Consider the following 12986-nt stretch of genomic DNA (forward strand, 5'->3'; position numbering starts at 1 on the left):
TTCCTACCTTCCTGAAACCCTGCAGGATTGATGCTGCCGTGCAACGGCTGTTCAGAGGAGACATCAATCCTGCAGGGTGCTCCTTTGAAAGCAGCTTCCCTGCAGAAAAGCCACTTATGAAGGAACACCCCAAAGAATTGACCCCTCTGCTCTTGGTGTGCGTGTTTGAAGAGATGCAGCAGCTTCTCCCCTCCTCTGTCAACTGTTTCATAAGTTGTTTTAAAAACCATCATTAAACATTAGCAAAGCCCCCAAACTAATTCAGGACAGGATCTAGGTGGGGCTGGTGGCCCCTGGTTTGACCCAGCACAAAAGAATGAGGTGCCCCCAAATTGGGACCAAATTGTGGGGACCCCCAAATTGGGACCAAATTGTGGGGGGGGGGCTATAAGTTCCACCCTGCCCTTCATCCAAGGAGCTCAGGGCTACATAAATCATGCTCTTCCTCCATTTTATCCTTGCAACATCCCTGTGAGCCAAGGTAGATTGAGAGGGAGCGAAGAAGGATTTGACCCACACACACTAAACAATGAGTGTTTATGCTGCCATGGTGCCAACAAAATGACAAAATAATACTCTGCTATTCAATAAGAGTCCTCCACATAGATATCATGATTACAGTAAAATTAATGATGAATGATGGAGTGTGTGTGCTTCTGGAGATGACTTTATAAATCATGTAAGCCTTGAATTCTTGTTTTTGAGGACTGCGTGTTGCATCCAACAAAGTTGTCCCATTAGTCCAAGGTCTTTTGCATGTACAATGGGGCTCCCTCTCCTTTTCTACTCCCCACATGACCCCATGATTCCCCAATCTGCTCTCCCCCAGCCCCTGTCCTAACTCATTTACTCGGGATCAAGCCCCATTGAATTAAATAGGACTTGCTTCTCAGTAGTAGACACTGACTTACTGGGGAGTAGGTCTGAATCAATTCAATGGGGGCTTACGTCTGAGTAAATAGGCTTTCTGCATTAATTGACCATATCTTTTAATGTGCATTTAAATCAACTGAGTCTGTAGCAAGAAGTTATATATTGCTTGTATACTTCTTAGGGAAAAGGCCATTCTCTCGATCAGCCTTTATTTTAAAACTAGTGGATTTTAGCCCGTTTAAAAACGGGCGCTAGAGGAAGCGGCCTGCCGGGACTGGCTTGGCGGTGGCGGGTCTTCCCGCCACCGCCAAGCCAGTCCGCAGCGGGGGCTTTTCGCCGTTTGCCTTCCCCTGAGGGGGAGGCAAACGGCGAAAAACCCCGCCGCGCCGCAATTCGGCTCCGGGACTGGCTTGGCGGTGGCGGGTCTTCCCGCCACCGCCAAGCCAGTCCGCAGCGGGGGCTTTTCGCCGTTTGCCTTCCCCCGAGGGGGAGGCAAACGGCGAAAAACCCCGCCGCGCCGCAATTCGGCTCCGGGACTGGCTTGGCGGTGGCGGGTCTTCCCGCCACCGCCAAGCCAGTCCGCAGCGGGGGTTTTTCGCCGTTTGCCTTCCCCTGGGGGAGGCAAACAGCGAAAAACCCCGCCGCGCCGCAATTTGGCTCCGGGACTGGCTTGGCGGTGGCGGGATGTTCCCGCCACCGCCAAGCCAGTCCGCAGCGGGGGCTTTTCGCCGTTTGCCTTCCCCTGGGGGAGGCAAACGGCGAAAAACCCCGCCGCGCCGCAATTCGGCTCCGGGACTGGCTTGGCGGTGGCGGGTCTTCCCGCCACCGCCAAGCCAGTCCGCAGCGGGGGCTTTTCGCCGTTTGCCTTCCCCTGGGGGAGGCAAACGGCGAAAAACCCCGCTGCGCCGCAATTCGGCTCCGGGACTGGCTTGGCGGTGGCGGGTCTTCCCGCCACCGCCAAGCCAGTCCGCAGCGGGGGCTTTTCGCCGTTTGCCTTCCCCCGAGGGGGAGGCAAACGGCGAAAAACCCCGCCGCGCCGCAATTCGGCTCCGGGACTGGCTTGGCGGCGGCGGGAAAAAGGGGAGGAATTCCTCCCCTTCTTCCCGCCGCCGCCAATCCAAAGCGGGCTTCCCTCCGCGCCCGCTGCCGCTTCGGCTTCCTCGGGTTCCCCGAGGAAGCGCCGTCCCATGCCGGAGGTGTGCGGCAAGGCTGCCGGGGGGGGGAGCGCTTCTCTCCCCCGCCGCCTCACCGCGCACCTCCAGCATGAGACTGGGCTTCGGAGCGGCGGTTGGCGGAGCGGCAGTTGGCTGTTCCCTGTGTCCCGAGAGCGCGGGTCCAATCCCTGTGTCCCTGGTTGTCCCTCCGTCCAATCCCTGTGTCTCTGGGGGACATGCGCAGTGACCCAGGGACACACGGGACAGCTTGGACGCAGGGACAACATGGACATTATTATATAGGATGCTTATAAAATCAGTTGTAATCTTATTCTTTATTTTCAAATACAAACATAAGCTGAAAAGTTCTTTAAAAATACTTGAGATGCCGCCTGTTATTTCTTGTGTGGGTAGAGTTTTCTTTTTAAAAAAGAAAATGGTTTAGAAAGCATAATATTTCCAACAATATTTCTCCTTTTCCCCTTTCCCTGAGACTCACACTGTCTTTTTTAAAAAAGCTTTGGCTCAATTCACAAAGAGAAATATCATCAATGGTGATCTGATAGTGTGCTTTTTTAAGAAGGGGAGGGAATGGAAGCAATGAAATGATTTTTCCAACAACTTTGGGAATATAACTTTACCTTACATGAAAAGATGGGGGGGGGCCTAGATATCTGCCGCAACTCCTTCTTATCAGATACAATTATAACTTCTGGTTTCACCCAGATGGCCAAGTTAACAAAATAGGGAGGGGGTGGGTCAAGGGGGAATTAGTAAGGCAATTTTTTTCAGGCTATTGTTCCCATGCTGTGTATTTATAGGAAGTGCAGAAAAGAATTAAATCAAAACAGTGATTAAAAATGCATAACATTAATGTCGCAACACTGAGTTTGTCAAGTATTGAGAACCTCAAACCGTCTCTCTGCTTTTGCAAGGATGATTGCAGCTAGAGGCAATGCCAAGCCTTGCGATGTTTAAGAAGCACTTTGTTGTAGTTTGGGGAAAATAATAACTAATTATTATTATTATTTTAAAAAATGAAAACGAAGATTTATTTTGTTTGTTCAAATCAGATAAATGTTACGGGTATTTTATTCATCATTTTTCTTCTTATGTATATTGACATTTTCCACTCGAATCTTCCAGGGCTCCAAGTTGGGATGTCAGAAACTGTGCTTGCAGAAATGAAAGTATCCTCATTATGCAAATTTCGGTCCCACTGATAGGCATGTTCTGTTTTATAAATTACATCCTCTTGTCAGAAGTCAAATTGTATTTGAATAACTTCACGGAAATTGTCGCCAAGATTTTAAATTGTGTGCCTTGTATGCCATTGTTGATTTAGTCAGTGAGTAAAAAATGGACATGTGTTGATTTTTTAAATGTGCACATGATTGTTTTGTCACAAATGTTATTTAAATGAAGCCTAGATGCATATGTAATTTTTCTGTATATTTTTTAAAAGTTTAGCTTCAAATGTATGTTAATCTTTATATTTAATAAAATATGATAAATGGTACCGGTTGCTGTATATTTTAGTCTTAACAAGTTTGTTTCCTACCAACATACTTGAAAAAATTTCCTGTAGGGTAAAATAAATATACATGCTCTGGAAAAAAAAATCTAATCTAAAAGTTAAAATGAAGTGAACTCAAATTATGAAAATTATTTTAATCTTCTATAAAAAGGTTGCTTTCCTTATTTACATTCTCATGGAATTTATTTATTTTTTTCAAATTAATAAACTCAGTTGAACTGTTCCTTCTTCTTGTGGAGAGGACTGAACAGGTCTCAGATATATATATATAAAAGAATGTCTTATTGTGAACTAAAGCAATTTAATTAAAAAACACAATTCAAACTCATTACACAGAATCAACACAATTTCAGAAAGGAATGTATTTATACAGCATCACATACTGACATGCCTTTCGAAAGTAATATTTTACTTTTAAAGAGATTGTGATGAGAGATGTTACCAGCAAGCTATGTGCTTAGCAAAAGGATCTAGCTTCTGCTGATGTAAGTCTTGGAAATCACTATTATTGCAGCTGGAATAATCTTTGATGTTAAGAAAAGTGGAAAAATCAAAGTGAAGTGCTAAATCTGGTCATTTTTCAAACATATTATTCTTGTCAAGACAATATATAAACTAAATCATTGCCTTTCTTTTGATTTCCACATAGCCCTTTTATTCACTTTTATTCAAAGTACAAAAGCACTGAGGAGGATAAAGAAAATGTGGAAGATTTTGGGGGTGGGGGCAAGCAGAATGTTATTATGTCTATTTTTATTAAACAATGACACCCGTGATGTAAGTGGAGCCTGGCTCAGAACATGAAATGTGCTTTCAACCATTGGCATTCATCATATTTGCTCAGCTCCTGATATGAATATACAACAGAATCCTGGTACTGCTTTCCAAAGCCATTTGACTGAGTTTTAAACCCTTGACAGTAACAAATACAAATTGCACCAGCCCAAAAAAATTGTTGGGGCTAATTTTAATATTAATGAATTCTTTACAACCTCAGTTCAGCAGTTTCGATTAAGCTTTAATTAGTAGCCAGAGGGGAATCCAAAACAAAAATAAGGAGTTGAATTGCTAATTAAGTTACTTTGATGAGGTGGAGTTTTAGTAAAAGACTCATTGTTGTTGCCTATGCAGGTTCTGACAAGCTAGAAAATACTAAAGATTATCATTATTGTAACTAACATCATACGTTACCACCAGATTTTCTGCAAGGAGAAGACAGTTCATTAGAGTGCAACACTTTGGCCTGTCACTACTAGAATTAAAGTCTCGTTAATAAGATTGCAGTGCCTGGGAACTAGAGGCCAACGCAAGCAAGCATGGCTTTAACTCAGAAACGGGGATAAATTATCTCGTTATTTGATACATCTGAATCCAGGGTGCATGCATGTCTCGTTCGTTTAATATGTCACACAACATGTTGCTCGTTAGAAGTGGACGTTGTTGCCTTAATCGCGGCCGTTACAAATATGCACCTTCCAATCTTTCATAGAGCCCCTTTGATAAAAATGGATTTATTCCATCACAAGGTTACCACGAAATTACAGATACAGTGTTGTTTTTGTTTATTTTTTATTATTATTTAAACTATTTATATTGTCAGCCTCTGAGTTTATCGAGCCGTCTTTCATGACAGGTCAACGTCTGAGGAAATGTTTTTAATCAAATGGTTTATTAAAAGCTGGGAAATCAGCATTAAAAACAAAACATATAAATGTGTAACTGAGGCTCCTGCAAGATTTCTAATTACAGCAACTAAATTGTTCTCGTAACAGCAAGATATCTGTCTGTCTATCTTATATCTATCAATATAACTATATATTTTCTCCCTATCTTGGTCAGGCTTGTGTGGCATAATGTGATTTGTCTACACTTTGATGTTTTCTATAATTTGGATTTATCCTTTTTGTTTAAGGTTTCAAAGCCCACATACCCAATAACTAAAGGATAAGAAGAGACAGAAAAATAAATGATATTGTTTCTGGGGTATTAAATATAAGCCTGGCTATCACAGCTACATTGCACTAGCGAATTGTAATCAGGTACTTTGACTTAACACAGTTTTGTTTTATAATCAGAACAGTTGCCATATGTTGGAAAAAACCTATCTGCCTATGTCTTAGGGGTTTCATACCTCTGTAACAAATCCACAAACTCATTTTATAATACCTTAAATCTACCCATTGTAATGTAGCTCCACTAGTGTAAATCCACATCAAACTTTCCTCATGAATGTTGCGAGAAGATTACATACATTATCACTGAAAGCAAAAGAAAGAAGCAGTGAATTAGAATGCAGTTGATACTGCAAAAATAACTTTGGCTAAATCTTCTTTTAATGCATAGTTTTGCAATTTTCCTACACTCAGCATGAAACTGATTAAAAGCTGCTCATAAGAAAGGCTTTGCACAAACAGATGTATTGTTTAATATATTTACATCTCTAAATGCTGGAAAATTTGAACTCTAATACTGCAAGGTGGTGATAGTTGAAACGAAGGATACAGTGCTCCTAATGCAGCTATCTGAATATACAATACTTTCTCTTCTGTTGCTCTTGCCCAGTTAATACATGTAAACACAATGGTAATCCAATACCTGTTTATAGGATAATCTGTTGATGCCATTATTTTTGAAGTTATATATATCTGAAACTATAATCAAGCAAACAAATAATATGAATTCTTTAAGAGATATAATTTTTACATGCAAGTAGCTTTCTGACGGAAGTGTCAAAGGGGCCAATGGTATGAAAATGGTTTGCATCAGATTTTATTGAGCCCATTTTTCAACACTGTGATCAGCTGCATGCTAACTAATTTTTCCTAACCATGTTTTTCTTCTGGGGAGAGAGAAAGATGCTAAGGTGTTTGGGGGGTTTTCCCCCCCTCCTCAAAAATCAGGCAGAAACAAGTTAAGAGTCCTGATTTTATACAGAATTACCTGAAATCTTCTAAACAAACAATTTTTAAAAATAAATTGCATTGTAAAACCAAAGTTATTAACGTATGCTGGTATAAGCCCTTGAACTTCACCAGTTTTCTTCCTGATTCTGGGTGGTTCAGAAGACCTCTGCTGCCTCTCTCCCTCAGCCTGATCACGAAAACGAATAAGACAAATATGTAGAAAATATAATCAGTTGCTTTTTCCCCTGTGTATCATTAGGACTTTTTAAACTTATATATTTTTAATCATTTAAAGAAAATGCAAGAGATCAAGATGCATAGATGTTAGAATGGGACAAATAATTACCCAGCCAGCTACAGAATACCGAAACACGTGAGAATCCATTCTGTAAGTTATGTTGCCAAATAGTTGCTTCCTTTTGCAATCTGCATCTTATGGCAGCCCTCCTGGCACTAAGTGATGAGTGCTCATTCTGGATGCATTAAAAAAAAAATCTAAATCCCAGCCAATTTGCATTTTTGTGTATTATAATATTTTAGAGACTCTCCAGGATGTAGCTAATGATGTGCACAAACCAGTCCAAGTTACGCACATCTCACATACTCAACTCTCCCACTGAAATCAATGGGAACACAACTGATGGATCCTGCTTTAACTGGATCATGCCCCATTTAATGTGCATTATTATTGCTTTCTTCTAAAAAGTGTTGGTTTTTTTTCCTAAGGAAGAGGTTGTGGGATGGGATGGTATTAAGCAGTGAAAATTAAGGCTATGGATCTTTTCAGGAAATCATGTGTTTGTTCTTTTCCCCAAAAGAATGTGAAAGAAGCAGTATTTCTTAAAATAAGTTGAAAGGAGGCAAGAATGGATATTCCATTTCCATGAAACCTGAGTGGGAATTCCGCACAAGATTAAGTGGGATGAACAGAGATGTGTCTGTCAATTTCGGTTCCTCATCTTCCCACTCTTCAATTCTCTACATTTCCACATCAGTTTGCAAATGCTCCTTTAAAAATTCCTCTTGAAAATTCAGCAGCATTTTAGTGCAAATTTCTCCCAGGAGACACAAATTTGGTATCCAGTGCTGCCTAATATACACATTTTTGTGGAGCATATTTACCCTAATATTTACATTTTGCTTCATAGAATTATTTTACCTTATGATGTGCATCTTTGAACCTATTGCTTGGCTGGAGAATTGAATTGCAAAATTCAGTATTCAGAGAATTGTGGATTTCAAAGAATGACAGTGTTTTGGTTTGGCTATTGTTTCAGAAAGTACGAATTAGACAGATTCGCCTTTCAATTCAAACAGAATTGCCATTCGTCCTCATCCCTAGTGCCATCCTTAATAGAGCGACTGTGCCTATGGTCTTGAAGCAACCGGAACATGATCTTTTCCAGCATTTTAAAATGCATGAATCTGCCCCCGTATTTATGCCCATCCTCTGAGACTCTTCTCTGCATCCTCCCACTATCAGTAATCAGGCGGGCAGAAGACAGGGAGGGAGTTTTGACTGTGTTTGAAAGACCTTCCCACTGAGGATTGGCTGCTACCACCCTGGTCTCTTGGCAGTGGTGAATTTGCTCGAGATGTTTAAGTTTACTTGCTTTCACTTCAATTTTTAATGCTTGGCTTTCTTTCCTCCTTCATCATTGTTTTATTGATTTCATTAACATTGTATTTTAGTCGTCTGGAAGCTTCTCCAAACCAATGAATTCTCCAAAGAGGTAGCATGAAACAAATTACAAATCTACCTTGTGGCTGATTCAGATTATTGGACCATGTACCCCATTGTACCCCATTGCAATTCCGACCAGCAGTTGCTCTCCAAAGTCCCAGAAACAGACTCTCCTAACTGTATTAGCTGAGTGGGACTGAACATGGGGCTTTACTCATGAAAACCATATGCAGAACTACTGAGATTTGAGCTCTCGTATTTACACTTGCCATGAAGCTGTGTGATATCAGATGATGGGCAGAGAGGCCACAAAACAAGATGTATAACTTGGCTACATAACTGACTGTGTGATTATTGCATAACTACCATGGTAGTTCTCAATAACCAATTATTTGTGGAAGAAATTTTCTAACAGGACAGACTGTGAGTAGTCAAGATAATAATAATAATAATAATAATAATAATAATAATAATAATAATAATAATAATAATACCCTGCCCATCTGGTTGGGTTGCCCCAGCCACTCTGGGCAACTTCCAACACATATAAAAACATAATAAAACATCAAACATTAAAAACTTCCCAATACAGGGCTGTGTTCAGATGACTTCTATAGTTGTATAGTTACTTATAGTTGTATAGTTAGGAACAGGGGAAACAGGAGAGTTCTGGATACCTTTCATTTTAATTGAATATGGATACACACAAATATTTGTGCCTCATTCTTGTGAAACATGGAAAACCTTAAGCCTGACAAGTTACGTCTGCCATTGCTTAACTGCAAAAAGTTGCTTCTTGAGTCGCATTGTTGCATTGAGATAAAATAGGCTCTGTCTTCATCACAGTAGATCAATATTAATGCATCAGAATCACAAACTCACTGGGGGGGACACACAAAATCTTTTACAATCACATTGTTTAAAAGAAGATGTGTTCAGAAGGCTGGAGACAATACGAAACCCCAGAAGCAACAATGCCTTCAGACAAATTATGTCCATCCTTGCTGAACTGCAGAAAGTTGCTTCTCGCGTTCCATTGTGCATTGCAATATGAATATTGTGCATTACTGCTGTTATACTCAGTAGATCTCTTTTAGGCATAGTTTATATTAATATTTTACCATTTTCCTACCAAGCCAGAAGAAATGGAGAATTTGGAAAAGGGAAACCTTATTTATTCAGGGGATGCTTTCCTTACCCGGGTGCAAGATTTAGGTAAAACTTGTTTGCCAGGACAGTGGAAGCATGGATTTATCTCCTGACAAGTAGGAAGCTTCTAGATAGGAAAGAAATCACGGGAAGACCACGTGCAATGTGCTTTTTTCTTTTCTCGGCAGATGGACAGTCTGTTTTGTGGAGAAGAAGGAAATAATGCGATCATATTTTAACGTGTTGTGTTTAATGAGTTCTGCCATCCTTCGGCGGCAGGCGGTTATTGTTTAGAAAAGACAAAGGAATTCCTCCTTTGTCTTTCTTTGCCAACTATCAGGCCCCATTACTGAAAATTAAGGTTCAATCGAATTCTTTTTCAGAGATAATTAGTGGCCAGCTTTGTGGTGCAGGGGATAATATGACCAAATTGCGGGATCACAGCGGTGTGTACTGAAGTGTGAAGGAGCTAGTTCTCGATCCCTGCTCCTAGGGTCAAACCCCTTCTTGTCAGAGATAATGTGGCAGTCAAAATGCTGCCTTCATACCTGCTGTGATAAAAAAATACACCCAAGCAAATAAATTATTTCAACGCCCCTCTTACAGACGCCTTTTTTTTAAGGGGGGGGGGAATCAAGCCAGATCATTAGTAATAAACTATGACTTCATTAGAATGTCCCACCTAACAGGATTACAGAAGAATGTGTCAATAATTGGCAAAGGTTTGTCTTCCATTAATTAACACCTTTGTATGAATACAAACTTGTTATCTTCATGTTTTGTAGGTGAAATATTACCATAAAATGAAAGCACACTTTTTATTGTTGTTTTAAAAAGTTGCCTTCAGTCATTTGTACAACTATTTTATGAATTACTGTTGCACTTTTTTAAAAAAAGAAGTATATTCTCTATTGGCCTTATTTGTCTAAAACGGTTGGCTTAAAGTTTTATTGGGGTGGTTTTTAAAAGGGAATATTTAGAGGGGTTGTGAGGAAACAATATATTTAGAACAGAATAATGCCCGCCATAGTTTTCTGCTATTTTTGTTCTTTTTTAAAAAATGGCACCCCAGTCTGTCTTTCCCTGTGTACAGAATTCAATTTAAATAAAATTAACAAGGATAATAAAGCAGAATCGATCAGCTGTACAGCCATGTCAGAAAATTAGCAGTTGTTTTCTTCACACAGTTGTAGGTCATATTTTTCGTACATGCTTCCAAGTGTTTGTCATTCTCATGCAGACATTATGCACTTTAAATGCAAAATTTATTACAGTTATATCAAGCATGAACTATGTCATCAGTATCGATACATTTCTTCACAAATGTAAGCAGTGCTTACAAGTATCTGTACTCAGAAATATTTAATAAAGCAATGTAGCCAGTGCCAGCTAGTTTAATGCATGTTATCCGATTCGTTATAAAAACATAAAATGGTGTCAAGACTCCAAACTTAAAGAGCAAACCCAACTTTTTTGAATACTTCCTCTTGATACAAAAAACACATGGGTCTTATTTTTATTTATTTTTCCCAATGTACATGTGTCCCCAAGCGCTGCAATTTTACATAAAATACTAAAAAAATAAAGTGACATCATAAAAACAGGAAAAGTTATCATTATTCAGGGTAGATGGAAATGCGTCCATGTTAACTTACGGTGATGTGTTTTACATGCCAAGTGGGCTTTAGATTTGTTTTGTGTGGACGGCAAAACTCTGTCAGCAAACACAGTTTTATATATATATTGGAAGCATCACTCAGTTCCTAAATAGGCACTACACATGTGATCAAATTAGCCACTTGTTTTCAGAGGACAGAAGCTGTACAGAATTTGGAGTGCTCTTCATTCTATGGGGTCAAAAGACCTACCAGTTATTCCTATGAAGTATTTGTATGTGCATCCAACTCTATGAAAGGTTTAGTTCTGTCGATTCGACACACATCAGACCTACTGGCTGTTAGCAAGACCATCAAGGATGCTGAAAAAGAAAACTAAGACTCAGAGAAGCCATTCCACATAAGGAAAATCAAACTTCCAGGAGAGGATGAATTTTGCAGAACTAATTTGTTCCCGTGTGCACCTCACTGTGCGCAATTGTTTAGGAGAGCTCTTGCACTTCATTGCCTAGAAAAGTACAAAATGTTGGTCTCTAAAGTATGTTCAAGATTATGCAAATTCTGTCAACGTGTTTTTATGTTTGCTGCTCTGTGTCAGGATCAAAAGAAATACAAAATTAATGAATCCAAATGAGATTTAAACTATTTCCCCTCACCCCTTGAACAGCAAACTCCTTCTGAAAGGGCATGGGTCAGCTCCGAATAAAAATATTTTAAGAAATTCACTGGAAGCATTCACACCTCTTTGTTGTTGCTTAGTCGTTTAGTCATGTCCGACTCTTCGTGACCCCATGGACCAGAGCACGCCAGGCACTCCTGTCTTCCACTGCCTCCCACAGTTTGGTCAGACTCATGTCCGTAGCTTCGAGAACACTGTCCAACCATCTTTTCCTCTGTCGTCCCCTTTTCCTTGTTCCCTCAGTCTTTCCCAACATCAGGGTCTTTTCCAGGGAGTCTGCTCTTCTCATGAGGTGGCCAAAGTATTGGAGCCTCAGCTTCAGGATCTGTCCTTCCAGTGAGCACTCAGGGCTGATTTCCTTCAGAATGGATTGGATTGATCTTCTTGCAGTCCATTGGACTCTCAAGAATCTCCTCCAGCACCATAATTCAAAAGCATCAATTCTTCGGCGATCAGCCTTCTTTATAGTCCAGCTCTCACTTCCATACATCACTACTGGGAAAACCATAGCTTTACTATATGGACCTTTGTCGGAAAGGTGATGTCTCTGCTTTTTAAGATGCTGTCTAGGTTTGTCATTGCTTTTCTCCCAAGAAGCAGGCGTCTTTTAATTTTGTGACTGCTGTCACCATCTGCAGTGATCATGGAACCCAAGAAAGTAAAATCTCTCACTGCCTCCATTTCTTCCCCTTCTATTTGCTAGGAGGTGATGGGACCAGTGGCCATGATATCAGTGTTTGTTTTTTATGTTGAGCTTCAGACCATATTTTGCACTCTCCTCTTTCACCCTCATTAAAAGGTTCTTTAATTCCTCCTCACTTTCTGCCATCAAGGTTGTGTCATCTGCATATCTGAGGTTGTTGGTATTTCTTCCAGCAATCCAAATTCCAGCTTGGTATTCATCCAGTCCAGCCTTTCGCATGATGAATTCTGCATATAAGTTAAATAAGCAGGGAGACAATATACAGCCTTGTTGTACTCCTTTCCCTGGACTAAATACCATTGAATCCAATGGGGCTTACTTAGAATCATAGAGTTGGAAGAGACCACAAGGGCCATCCAGTCCAACCCCCTGCCAAGCAGGAAACACCATCAAAGCATTCCTGACAGTTGGCTGTCAAGCCTCCACTTACAGACCTCCAAAGAAGGAGACTCCACCACACTCCTTGGCAGCAAATTCCACTGTTGAACAGCTTTTACTGTCAGGAAGTTCTTCCTAATGTTTAGGTGGAATCTTCTTTCTTGTAGCTTGAATCCATTGCTCCGTGTCCGCTTCTCTGGAGCAGCAGAAAACAACCTTTCTCCCTCCTCTATATGACATCCTTTTATATATTTGAACATGGCTATCATATCACCCCTTAACCTTCTCTTCTCCAGGCTAAACATACCCA

The sequence above is a fragment of the Zootoca vivipara genome, chromosome 4 (assembly GCF_965207765.1).
Source record: "Zootoca vivipara chromosome 4, rZooViv2.hap1.1, whole genome shotgun sequence".
Lineage (NCBI taxonomy): Eukaryota > Metazoa > Chordata > Lepidosauria > Squamata > Lacertidae > Zootoca > Zootoca vivipara.